This window comes from Schistocerca cancellata, chromosome 6, assembly GCF_023864275.1.
Source record: "Schistocerca cancellata isolate TAMUIC-IGC-003103 chromosome 6, iqSchCanc2.1, whole genome shotgun sequence".
Lineage (NCBI taxonomy): Eukaryota > Metazoa > Arthropoda > Insecta > Orthoptera > Acrididae > Schistocerca > Schistocerca cancellata.
The window spans coordinates 339,135,489-339,149,523 of NC_064631.1; the positions used below are offsets into that span (position 1 = coordinate 339,135,489).

The 14,035-nt window shown below is 50.1% G+C and overlaps 2 non-coding genes across 2 annotated transcripts; both read right to left on the minus strand.

Annotated features, from left to right (window-relative positions):
* Positions 1 to 5,375: 5,375 nt before the first annotated feature.
* On the minus strand, positions 5,376 to 5,450 carry Trnas-cga (transfer RNA serine (anticodon CGA)). The gene has a single exon. It is a non-coding gene; the product is annotated as a tRNA-Ser (tRNA).
* A 6,767-nt stretch (positions 5,451 to 12,217) lies between these two features.
* Trnas-cga (transfer RNA serine (anticodon CGA)) lies at positions 12,218 to 12,292 on the minus strand. Its single transcript has one exon. It is a non-coding gene; the product is annotated as a tRNA-Ser (tRNA).
* Between the last annotated feature and the right edge of the window lie 1,743 nt (positions 12,293 to 14,035).

Genomic DNA, 14,035 nt, shown 5'->3' on the forward strand with positions numbered 1-14,035 from the left:
CCTACAGAAGGTTTTTGAATGGACACTACATATAAGAATGAAAATTTGATGCCTAGTTTATCCTTGTCCTACTGAGATTTTAGATATTTTTACCGCACTGTCAGTACGTGTGTGGGGTACCTCTACAGACGCATTCTGTTTCGGAAGCTACTTTTGCGAAAATATGCTAAGAACTTAGTTTTTACCTGAAATGTGTGTGTAAACATCTGTAAGGGCTGAAATTTTGACGATTCCTCAGCGACTCCGGTTGGTTTCAGATATCTGTAGCAAGTAATGAGCTGATCTTGACGTTGTTGTGGTATTTTTACTTCAGTGACTTCCGTTGCAAAGGAAGTATTATTTCCTTCCCATAGGGGAAGGTTTATCAGACGGAACAGTTTTGTCATTACTAGATTTCATTGGTTCAGACTTCTTACATGTCTACCGAAACTGTTCTTGAAGAGTAGCAACTAGTGCATCATTTGGTCAAGGTGTTTAACTCATTGTATTTACCTATTATTACCTTGATCCGAAGGCAGGGATTCAGGGAAATTGCTGTGTCCACAATGTGTAATGGAACGAGGGCAGCGCTAAAGCGACCAAACCACAGTGTATCTGAAGTCATAGTTACCTGCATGTGTTAAAACCCCTGTCATTTTCATAGAAAGGATATTCTACTAGCAACAACCTTGCCCTCCGCAGACAAATATCTACACTTTCCTGGAATAGTTACCGTTACTGTAAAGATAAACGAGTCACAGCGTTCGGAGCTGTAAACAGTTGCCTTTCACATCGAGAATCAGGCTAGTAAAATCTTAATTAAGAATTTTTTGTAACATTGTCTTTGGAAAAATAGCGATCGATAATACTATATTAAAATTATTTCATCAAAAGCAGTCTTCATCGGAAATAATTTACTAGTTACATTCGATGGCGGTTTTAGGTCTCTGATAGTATCACAATGAGAACATTTTACTTGCTGGTGACCTGCTCAAGTAGTTTTCTTCACTCCTCTCCAGAGCGGCCTCATCCAAGCTACCGTCTCCAGCTCTCACTAATCATTGTCAAAGTCTGTCTCACGTAGAGAAGCCTTAAATGGCAGTTGAAAGTCGGAGGACATCAGGTCTGGGATGGAAGATGAATGAGGCTAAGGTGTTCAACTCTCCAATCCAATCTGATGATATATACCAGGGGTCTTACGCTTACTACGTTACCTCTCTATGTGCCGAAATATGTGTTGATGTACTACTCAGTTTATTTGTTAGCTTGTTATTTGGCAACTGAATGTGTGTATTTGTAGCAAAGTGCTTGTGAAGCACAAGGCCAAGTGGTTTTAATAGCGAGTAGTCTAACCTAATGATTTGAGACTACAGAGAACACACTCACACGGACCACCCCATTTCATGCTGAGATGAGCATGAAGTTCGAAGTAGCTGGTTATTTCTAATCTTGAGTCAGCAGCTCACTAACTGGTACCACCAGTTAGCAATTTGAGCTTCAAAGTAGCTCTTCAGTATGAACTTGTATTTTAAGTGATGACAGACATTGCTATAAATCACGAATAACTACACTGAATGACGAAAGATGCAATTCTGAACTGATATAAAGAACCAATTGACGATCTTTAATTCTGAATGAAAGAAGTCTAGAGCTCTAATAATACGTGTGATATAGCTTTAACTCTTGATCGCTCACAGCGCACACACAGTTTTCACATACTTGATGAAGTTCAGTCACGTTGCTCTCAGGACGCTGCTGCACCGCCCGAAATTCTTTAGCACTACACACATAGAAACAGATTCTACGCTGTGCAGATACACTACTGCCCATTAAAATTGATACACCACGAAGATTACTTGCTACAGACGCGAAATTTAACCGATAAGAAGAAGTTGCTGTGATATGCAAATGATAGCTTTTCAGAGCATTGACACAAGGTTGACGCCGGTGGCGACACCTACAAAATGCTGACATATGGAAAGTTTCCAACCGATTTCTCATACACATACAGCAGTTAACCGGCGTTGCCTGGTGAAAGAGTGTTGTGATGCCTCGTGTAAGGAGGAGAAATGCGTACCATCCCGTTTACGACTTTGATAAAGGTCGGATTTTAGCCTATCGCGATTGCGGTTTATCGTATCGCAACCTTGCTACTCGCGTTGGTCGCGATCCAATGCCTGTTAGCAGAATATGGAATCGGTGGGTTCAGGAGGGTAATATGGAACGCCGAGCTGGATCCTAACGGCCTCGCATCACTAGCAGTCGAGATGACTGGCATCTTATCCGCATGGCTGTAACGGATCGTGCAGCCACGTCTCGATCCCTGAGTCAACAAATGGGGACGTTTCCAACACAACAATCATCTGCACGAATTGTTCGATGACGTTTGCAGCAGCATGGACTATCAGCTCGGAGAGCAGGGCTGCTGTTACCTTGTCGCTGCATCACAGACAGGAGCGCCTACGATGGTGTACTCAACGAAGAACCTGGGTGCACGAATGGCAAAACCTAATTTTTCGGAAATATCCAGGTTGTGTTTACAGCATCATGGTGGTCGCATCCGTGTTTGGCGACATCGCGGTGAACACTCATTGCAAGCGTGTATTAATCATCGCCACACTAGCATATCACCCGACGTGATGGTTTGGGGTGCCATTGGCTACACGTCTCGATCACCTCTTGATCGCACTGACGGCACTTTGAACAGTGGACGTTACAGAATGAGATTTTCACTCTGCAGCGGAGTGTGCGCTGATATGAAACTCCCTGGCAGATTAAAACTGCGTGCCCGAACGAGACTCGAACTCGGGACCTTTGCCTTTCGCGAGCAAGTGCTCTACCAACTGAGCTACCGAAGCACGACTCACGCCCGGTACTCACAGCTTTACTTCTGCCAGTACCTCGTCTCCTACCTTCCAAACTTTACAGAAGCTCTCCTGCAAACTTTGCAGAACTAGCACTCCTGAAAGAAAGGATATTGCGGAGATGGTTGGTTGTTTAGGGAAGGAGACCAGACAGCGTGGTCATCGGTCTCATCGAATTAGGGAAGGATGGGGAAGGAAGTCGGCCGTGCCCTTTCTGAGGAACCATCCCGGCATTTGCCTGGAGTGATTTAGGGAAATCACGGAAAACCTAAATCAGGATGGCCGGACGCGGGATTGAACCGTCGTCCTCCCGAATGCGAGTCCAGTGTCTAACCACTGCGCCACCTCGCTCGGTTGATATTGCGGAGACATGGCTTAGCCACAGCCTGGGGGATGTTTCCAGAATGAGATTTTCACTCTGCAGCGGAGTGTGCGCTGATATGAAACTTCCTGGCAGATTAAAACTGCGTGACCGACCGAGACTCGAACTCGGGACCTTTGCCTTTCGCGGGCAAGTGCTCTACCAACTGAGCTACCGAAGCACGACTCACGCCCGGAACTCACAGCTTTACTTCTCCCAGTACCTCGTCTCCTACCTTCCAAACTTTACAGAAGCTCTCCTGCGAACCTTGCTGAACTAGCACTCCTGAAAGAAAGGATATTGCGGAGACATGGCTTAGCCACAGCCTGGGGGATGTTTCCAGAATGAGATTTTCACTCTGCAGCCGAGTGTGCGCTGATATGAAACTTCCTGGCAGATTAAAACTGCGTGACCGACCGAGACTCGAACAAGGGACCTTTGCCTTTCGCGGGCAAGTGCTCTACCAACTGAGCTACCGAAGCACGACTCACGCCCGGTACTCACAGCTTTACTTCTGCCAGTACCTCGTCTCCTACCTTCCAAACTTTACAGAAGCTCTCCTGCATACTTTGCAGAACTAGCACTCCTGAAAGAAAGGATATTGCGGAGACATGGCTTAGCCACAGCCTGGGGGATGTTTCCAGAATGAGATTTTCACTCTGCAGCGGAGTGTGCGCTGATATGAAACTTCCTGGCAGATTAAAACTGCGTGCCCGACCGAGACTCGAACTCGGGACCTTTGCCTTTCGCGGGCAAGTGCTCTACCAACTGAGCTACCGAAGCACGACTCACGCCCGGTACTCACAGCTTTACTTCTGCCAGTACCTCGTCTCCTACCTTCCAAACTTTACAGAAGCTCTCCTGCGAACCTTGCAGAACTAGCACTCCTGAAAGAAAGGATATTGCGGAGACATGGCTTAGCCACAGCCTGGGGGATGTTTCCAGAATGAGATTTTCACTCTGCAGCGGAGTGTGCGCTGATATGAAACTTCTTGGCAGATTAAAACTGCGTGCATGACCGAGACTCGAACAAGGGGCCTTTGCCTTTCGCGGGCAATTGCTCTACCAACTGAGCTAACGAAGCACGATTCACGCCCGGTACTCACAGCTTTACTTCTGCCAGTACCTCGTCTCCTACCTTCCAAACTTTACAGAAGCTCTCCTGCGAACCTTGCGGAACTAGCACTCCTGAAAGAAAGGATATTGCGGAGACATGGCTTAGCCACAGCCTGGGGGATGTTTCCAGAATGAGATTTTCACTCTGCAGGGAGTGTGCGTTGATATGAAACTTCCTGGCAGATTAAAACTGCGTGCCCGACCGAGACTCGAACAAGGGGACTTTGCATATCGCAAGCAAGTGCTCTACCAACTGAGCTACCGAAGCACGACTCACGCCCGGAACTCACAGCTTTACTTCTCCCAGTACCTCGTCTCCTACCTTCCAAACTTTACAGAAGCTCTCCTGCGAACCTTGCAGAACTAGCACTCCTGAAAGAAAGGATATTGCGGAGACATGGCTTAGCCACAGCCTGGGGGATGTTTCCACAATGAGATTTTCACTCTATAGCGGAGTGTGCGCGGATATGAAACTTCCTGGCAGATTACAACTGCGTGCCCGACCGAGACTCGAACTCGGGAACTTTGCCTTTCGGGGGCAAGTGCTCTACCAACTGAGCTACCGAAGCACGACTCACTCCCGGTACTCACAGCTTTACTTCTGCCAGTACCTCGTCTCCTACCTTCCAAACTTTACAGAAGCTCTCCTGCATACTTTGCAGAACAAGCACTCCTGAAAGAAAGGATATTGCGGAGACATGGCTTAGCCACAGCCTGGGGGATGTTTCCAGAATGAGATTTTCACTCTGCAGCGGAGTGTGCGCTGATATGAAACTTCCTGGCAGATTAAAATTGCGTGCCCGACTGAGACTCGAACTCGGGACCTTTGCCTTTCGCGGGCAAGTGCTCTACCAATTACTTCTGCCAGTACCTCGTCTCCTACCTTCCAAACATTACAGAAGCTCTCCTGCGAACCTTGCAGAAGTAGCACTCCTGAATGAAAGGATATTGCGGAGACATGGCTTACCCACAGCCTGGGGTATGTTTCCAGAATGAGATTTTCACTCTGCAGCGGAGTGTGCGCTGATATGAAACTTCGTGGCAGATTAAAACTGCGCGCCCGACCGAGACTCGAACTCGGGACCTTTGCCTTTCGCGGGCAAGTGCTCTACCAACTGAGCTACCGAAGCACGACTCACGCCCGGAACTCACAGCTTTACTTCTGCCAGTACCTCGTCTCCTACCTTCCAAACTTTACAGAAGCTCTCCTGCGAACCTTGCAGAACTAGCACTCCTAAAAGAAAGGATATTGCGGAGACATGGCTTAGCCACAGCCTGGGGGATGTTTCCAGAATGAGATTTTCACTCTGCAGCGCAGTATGCGCTGATATGAAACTTCCTGGTAGATTAAAACTGCGTGCCAGACGGGGACTCGAACTCGGGACCTTTGCCTTTCGCGGGCAAGTCCTCTACCATCTGAGCTACCGACGCATGACTCACGCCCGGTACTCACAGCTTTACTTCTGCCAGTACCTCGTCTCCTACCTTCCAAACTTTACAGAAGCTCTCCTGCGAACCTTGCTGAAGTAGCACTCCTGAAAGAAAGGATATTGCGGAGACATGGCTTAGCCACAGCCTGGGGGATGTTTCCAGAATGAGAATTTCCACTCTACAGCGGAGTGTGCGCCGATATGAAAATTCCTGGCAGATTAAAACTGCGTGCCCGACCGAGACTCGAACTCGGGACCTTTGCCTTTCGCGGGCAAGTGCTCTACCATCTGAGCTACGGACGCATAACTCACGCCCGGTACTCACAGCTTTACTTCTGCCAGTACCTCGTCTCCTACCTTCCAAAGTTTACAGAAGCTCTCCTGCGAACCTTGCTGAACTAGCACTCCTGAAAGAAAGGATATTGCGGAGACATGGCTTAGCCACAGCCTGGGGGATGTTTCCAGAATGAGATTTTCACTCTGCAGCGGAGTGTGCGCTGATATGAAACTTCCTGGCAGATTAAAACTGCGTGCCCGACCGAGACTCGAACTCGGGGCCTTTGCCTTTCGCAGGCAAGTGCTCTACCAACTGAGCTACCGAAGCACGACTCACGCCCGGTACTCACAGCTTTACTTCTGCCAGTACCTCGTCTCCTACCTTCCAAACTTTACAGAAGCTCTCCTGCGAACCTTGCTGAACTAGCACTCCTGAAAGAAAGGATATTGCGGAGACATGGCTTAGCCACAGCCTGGGGGATGTTTCCAGAATGAGAATTTCCACTCTACAGCGGAGTGTGCGCCGATATGAAACTTCCTGGCAGATTAAAACTGCGTGCCCGACCGAGACTCGAAATCGGGACCTTTGCCTTTCGCGGGCAAGTGCTCTACCAACTGAGCTACCGAAGCACGACTCACGCCCGGTACTCACAGCTTTACTTCTGCCAGTACCTCGTCTCCTACCTTCCAAACTTTACAGAAGCTCTCCTGCGAACCTTGCAGAACTAGCACTCCTGAAAGAAAGGATATTGCGGAGACATGGCTTAGCCATAGCCTGGGGGAAGTTTCCAGAATGAGATTTTCACTCTGCAGCGGAGTGTGCGCTGATATGAAACTTCCTGGCAGATTAAAACTGCGTGCCCGACCGATACTCGAACTCGGGACCTTTGCATTTCGCGGGCAAGTGCTCTACCAACTGAGCTACCGAAGCACGACTCACGCCCGGTACTCACAGCTTTACTTCTGCCAGTACATCGTCTCCTACTTTCCAAACTTTACAGAAGCTCTCCTGCGAACCTTGCAGAACTACCACTCCTGAAAGAAAGGATATTGCGGAGACCTGGCTTAGCCACAGCCTGGGGGAAGTTTCCAGAATGAGATTTTCGCTCTGCAGCGGAGTGTGCGCTGATATGAAACTTCCTGGCAGATTAAAACTGCGTGCCCGACCGATACTCGAACTCGGGACCTTTGCATTTCGCGGGCAAGTGCTCTACCAACTGAGCTACCGAAGCACGACTCACGCCCGGTACTCACAGCTTTACTTCTGCCAGTACATCGTCTCCTACTTTCCAAACTTTACAGAAGCTCTCCTGCGAACCTTGCAGAACTACCACTCCTGAAAAAAAGGATATTGCGGAGACCTGGCTTAGCCACAGCCTGGGGGAAGTTTCCAGAATGAGATTTTCGCTCTGCAGCGGAGTGTGCGCTGATATGAAACTTCCTGGCAGATTAAAACTGCGTGCCCGACCGAGACTCGAACTCGGGAACTTTGCCTTTCGGGGGCAAGTGCTCTACCAACTGAGCTACCGAAGCACGACTCACACCCGGTACTCACAGCTTTACTTCTGCCAGTACCTCGTCTCCTACCTTCCAAACTTTACAGAAGCTCTCCTGCATACTTTGCAGAACAAGCACTCCTGAAAGAAAGGATATTGCGGAGACATGGCTTAGCCACAGCCTGGGGGATGTTTCCAGAATGAGATTTTCACTCTGCAGCGGAGTGTGCGCTGATATGAAACTTCCTGGCAGATTAAAATTGCGTGCCCGACTGAGACTCGAACTCGGGACCTTTGCCTTTCGCGGGCTAGTGCTCTACCAATTACTTCTGCCAGTAACTCGTCTCCTACCTTCCAAACATTACAGAAGCTCTCCTGCGAACCTTGCAGAAGTAGCACTCCTGAATGAAAGGATATTGCGGAGACATGGCTTACCCACAGCCTGGGGTATGTTTCCAGAATGAGATTTTCACTCTGCAGCGGAGTGTGCGCTGATATGAAACTTCGTGGCAGATTAAAACTGCGCGCCCGACCGAGACTCGAACTCGGTACCTTTGCCTTTCGCGGGCAAGTGCTCTACCAACTGAGCTACCGAAGCACGACTCACGCCCGGAACTCACAGCTTTACTTCTGCCAGTACCTCGTCTCCTACCTTCCAAACATTACAGAAGCTCTCCTGCGAACCTTGCAGAACTAGCACTCCTAAAAGAAAGGATATTGCGGAGACATGGCTTAGCCACAGCCTGGGAGATGTTTCCAGAATGAGATTTTCACTCTGCAGCGCAGTGTGCGCTGATATGAAACTTCCTGGTAGATTAAAACTGCGTGCCAGACGGGGACTCGAACTCGGGACCTTTGCCTTTCGCGGGCAATTCCTCTACCATCTGAGCTACCGACGCATGACTCACGCCCGGTACTCACAGCTTTACTTCTGCCAGTACCTCGTCTCCTACCTTCCAAACTTTACAGAAGCTCTCCTGCGAATCTTGCAGAACTAGCACTCCTGAAAGAAAGGATATTGCGGAGACATGGCTTAGCCACAGCCTGGGGGATGTTTCCAGAATGAGAATTTCCACTCTACAGCGGAGTGTGCGCCGATATGAAAATTCCTGGCAGATTAAAACTGCGTGCCCGACCGAGACTCGAACTCGGGACCTTTGCCTTTCGCGGGCAAGTGCTCTACCAACTGAGCTACCGAAGCACGACTCACGCCCGGTACTCACAGCTTTACTTCTGCCAGTACCTCGTCTCCTACCTTCCAAACTTTACAGAAGCTCTCCTGCGAACCTTGCAGAACTAGCACTCCTGAAAGAAAGGATATTGCGGAGACATGGCTTAGCAACAGCCTGGGGGATGTTTCCAGAATGAGATTTTCACTCTGCAGAGCAGTGTGCGCTGATATGAAACTTCCTGGTAGATTAAAACTGCGTGCCAGACGGGGACTCGAACTCGGGACCTTTGCCTTTCGCGGGCAAGTCCTCTACCATCTGAGCTACGGACGCATGACTCACGCCCGGTACTCACAGCTTTACTTCTGCCAGTACCTCGTCTCCTACCTTCCAAAGTTTACAGATGCCCTCCTGCGAACCTTGCTGAACTAGCACTCCTGAAAGAAAGGAAATTGCGGAGACATGGCTTAGCCACAGCCTGGGGGATGTTTCCAGAATGAGATTTTCACTCTGCAGAGGAGTGTGCGCTGATATGAAACTTCCTGGCAGATTAAAACTGCGTGCCCGACCGAGACTCGAACTCGGGGCCTTTGCCTTTCGCGGGCAAGTGCTCTACCAACTGAGCTACCGAAGCACGACTCACGCCCGGTACTCACAGCTTTACTTCTGCCAGTACCTCGTCTCCTACCTTCCAAAGTTTACAGAAGCTCTCCTGCGAACCTTGCTGAACTAGCACTCCTGAAAGAAAGGATATTGCGGAGACATGGCTTAGCCACAGCCTGGGGGATGTTTCCAGAATGAGAATTTCCACTCTACAGCGGAGTGTGCGCCGATATGAAACTTCCTGGCAGATTAAAACTGCGTGCCCGACCGAGACTCGAAATCGGGACCTTTGCCTTTCGCGGGCAAGTGCTCTACCAACTGAGCTACCGAAGCACGACTCACGCCCGGTACTCACAGCTTTACTTCTGCCAGTACCTCGTCTCCTACCTTCCAAACTTTACAGAAGCTCTCCTGCGAACCTTGCAGAACTAGCACTCCTGAAAGAAAGGATATTGCGGAGACATGGCTTAGCCATAGCCTGGGGGAAGTTTCCAGAATGAGATTTTCACTCTGCAGCGGAGTGTGCGCTGATATGAAACTTCCTGGCAGATTAAAACTGCGTGCCCGACCGATACTCGAACTCGGGACCTTTGCATTTCGCGGGCAAGTGCTCTACCAACTGAGCTACCGAAGCACGACTCACGCCCGGTACTCACAGCTTTACTTCTGCCAGTACATCGTCTCCTACTTTCCAAACTTTACAGAAGCTCTCCTGCGAACCTTGCAGAACTAGCACTCCTGAAAGAAAGGATATTGCGGAGACCTGGCTTAGCCACAGCCTGGGGGAAGTTTCCAGAATGAGATTTTCGCTCTGCAGCGGAGTGTGCGCTGATATGAAACTTCCTGGCAGATTAAAACTGCGTGCCCGACCGAGACTCGAACTCGGGTCCTTTGCATTTCGCGGGCAAGTGCTCTACCAACTGAGCTACCGAAGCACGACTCACGCCCGGAACTCACAGCTTTACTTCTGCCAGTACCTCGTCTCCTACCTTCCAAACTTTACAGAGCGCTCCTGCGAACCTTGCAGAACTAGCACTCCTGAAAGAAAGGATATTGCGGAGACATGGCTTAGCCACAGCCTGGGGGATGTTTCCAGAATGAGATTTTCACTCTGCAGCGGAGTGTGCGTTGATATGAAACTTCCTGGCAGATTAAAACTGCGTGCCCGACCGAGACTCGAACAAGGGGCCTTTGCCTTTCGCAAGCAAGTGCTCTACCAACTGAGCTACCGAAGCACGACTCACGCCCGGTACTCACAGCTTTACTTCTCCCAGTACCTCGTCTCCTACCTTCCAAACTTTACAGAAGCTCTCCTGCGAACCTTGCAGAACTAGCACTCCTGAAAGAAAGGATATTGCGGAGACATGGCTTAGCCACAGCCTGGGGGATGTTTCCAGAATGAGATTTTCACTCTGCAGCGGAGTGTGCGCTGATATGAAACTTCCTGGCAGATTAAAACAGCGTGCCCGACCGAGACTCGAACTCGGGGCCTTTGTCTTTCGCGGGCAAGTGCTCTACCAACTGAGCTACCGAAGCACGACTCACGCCCGGTACTCACAGCTTTACTTCTGCCAGTACCTCGTCTCCTACCTTCCAAACTTTACAGAAGCTCTCCTGCGAACCTTGCAGAACTAGCACTCCTGAAAGAAAGGATATTGCGGAGACATGGCTTAGCCATAGCCTGGGGGAAGTTTCCAGAATGAGATTTTCACTCTGCAGCGGAGTGTGCGCTGATATCAAACTTCCTGACAGATTAAAACTGCGTGCCCGACCGATACTCGAACTCGGGACCTTTGCATTTCGCGGGCAAGTGCTCTACCAACTGAGCTACCGAAGCACGACTCACGCCCGGTACTCACAGCTTTACTTCTGCCAGTACATCGTCTCCTACTTTCCAAACTTTACAGAAGCTCTCCTGCGAACCTTGCAGAACTAGCACTCCTGAAAGAAAGGATATTGCGGAGACCTGGCTTAGCCACAGCCTGGGGGAAGTTACCAGAATGAGATTTGCGCTCTGCAGCGGAGTGTGCGCTGATATGAAACTTCCTGGCAGATTAAAACTGCGTGCCCGACCGAGACTCGAACTCGGGTCCTTTGCATTTCGCGGGCAAGTGCTCTACCAACTGAGCTACCGAAGCACGACTCTCGCCCGGAACTCACAGCTTTACTTCTGCCAGTACCTCGTCTCCTACCTTCCAAACTTTACAGAGCTCTCCTGCGAACCTTGCAGAACTAGCACTCCTGAAAGAAAGGATATTGCGGAGACCTGGCTTAGCCACAGCCTGGGGGAAGTTTCCAGAATGAGATTTTCGCTCTGCAGCGGAGTGTGCGCTGATATGAAACTTCCTGGCAGATTAAAACTGCGTGCCCGACCGAGACTCGAACTCGGGTCCTTTGCATTTCGCGGGCAAGTGCTCTACCAACTGAGCTACCGAAGCACGACTCACGCCCGGACCTCACAGCTTTACTTCTGCCAGTACCTTGTCTCCTACCTTCCAAACTTTACAGAGCTCTCCTGCGAACCTTGCAGAACTAGCACTCCTGAAAGAAAGGATATTGCGGAGACATGGCTTAGCCACAGCCTGGGGGATGTTTCCAGAATGAGATTTTCACTCTGCAGCGGAGTGTGCGCTGATATGAAACTTCCTGGCAGATTAAAACTGCGTGCCCGACCGAGACTCGAACTCGGGTCCTTTGCCTTTCGCGGGCAAGTGCTCTACCAATTACTTCTGCCAGTACCTCGTCTCCTACCTTCCAAACATTACAGAAGCTCTCCTGCGAACCTTGCAGAAGTAGCACTCCTGAATGAAAGGATATTGCGGAGACATGGCTTAGCCACAGTCTCGGGGATGTTTCCAGAAAGAGATTTTCACTCTGCAGCGGAGTGTGCGCTGATATGAAACTTCGTGGCAGATTAAAACTGCGCGCCCGGCCGAGACTCGAACTCGGGACCTTTGCCTTTCGCGGGCAAGTGCTCTACCAACTGAGCTACCGAAGCACGACTCACGCCCGGTACTCACAGCTTTACTTCTGCCAGTACCTCGTCTCCTACCTTCCAAACTTTACAGAAGCTCTCCTGCGAAACTTGCAGAACTAGCACTCCTGAAAGAAAGGATATTGCGGAGACATGTCTTAGCCACAGCCTGGGGGATGTTTCCAGAATGAGATTTTCACTCTGCAGCGGAGTGTGCGCTGATATGAAACTTCCTGGCAGATTAAAACTGCGTGCCCGCCCGAGACTCGAACTCGGGGCCTTTGCCTTTCGCGGGCAAGTGCTCTACCAACTGAGCTACCGAAGCACGACTCACGCCCGGTACTCACAGCTTTACTTCTGCCAGTACCTCGTCTCCTACCTTCCAAACTTTACAGAAGCTCTCCTGCGAACCTTGCAGAACTAGCACTCCTGAAAGAAAGGATATTGCGGAGACATGGCTTAGCCACAGCCTGGGGGATGTTTTCAGAATGAGAATTTCCACTCTACAGCGGAGTGTGCGCCGATATGAAACTTCCTGGCAGATTAAAACTGCGTGCCCGACCGAGACTCGAACTCGGGACCTTTGCCTTTCGCGGGCAAGTGCTCTACCAACTGAGCTACCGAAGCACGACTCACGCCCGGTACTCACAGCTTTACTTCTGCCAGTACCTCGTCTCCTACCTTCCAAACTTTAGAGAAGCTCTCCTGCGAACCTTGCAGAACTAGCACTCCTGAAAGAAAGGATATTGCGGAGACATGGCTTAGCCATAGCCTGGGGGAAGTTTCCAGAATGAGATTTTCACTCTGCAGCGGAGTGTGCGCTGATATGAAACTTCCTGCAGATTAAAACTGCGAGCCCGACCGATACTCGCACTCGGGACCTTTGCATTTCGCGGGCAAGTGCTCTACCAACTGAGCTACCGAAGCACGACTCACGCCCGGTACTCACAGCTTTACTTCTGCCAGTACATCGTCTCCTACCTTCCAAATTTTACAGAAGCTCTCGTGCGAACCTTGCAGAACTAGCACTCCTGAAAGAAAGGATATTGCGGAGACATGGCTTAGCCACAGCCTGGGTGATGTTTCCAGAATGAGATTTTCACTCTGCAGCGGAGTGTGCGCTGATATGAAACTTCCTGGCAGATTAAAACTGCGTGCCCGACCGAGACTCGAACTCGGGACCTTTGCATTTCGCGGGCAAGTGCTCTACCAACTGAGCTACCGAAGCACGACTCACGCCCTGTACTCACAGCTTTACTTCTCCCACTACCTCGTCTCCTCCCTTCCAAGCTTTACAGAAGCTCTCCTGCGAACCTTGCAGAACTAGCACTCCTGAAAGAAAGGATATTGCGGAGACATGGCTTAGCCACAGCCTGGGGGATGTTTCCAGAATGAGATTTTCACTCTGCAGCGGAGTGTGCGCTGATATGAAACTTCCTGGCAGATTACAACTGCGTGCCCGACCGAGACTCGAACTCGGGACCTTTGCCTTTCGCGGGCAAGTGCTCTACCAACTGAGCTACCGAAGCACGACTCACTTCCGGTACTCACAGCTTTACTTCTGCCAGTACCTCGTCTTCTACCTTCCAAACTTTACGGAAGCTCTCCTGCGAACCTTGCAGAACTAGCACTCCTGAAAGAAAGGATATTGCGGAGACATGGCTTAGCCACAGTCTGGGGGATGTTTCCAGAATGAGATTTCCACTCTGCAGCGGAGTGTGCGCTGATATGAAACTTCCTGGTAGATTAAAACTGCGTGCCCGACCG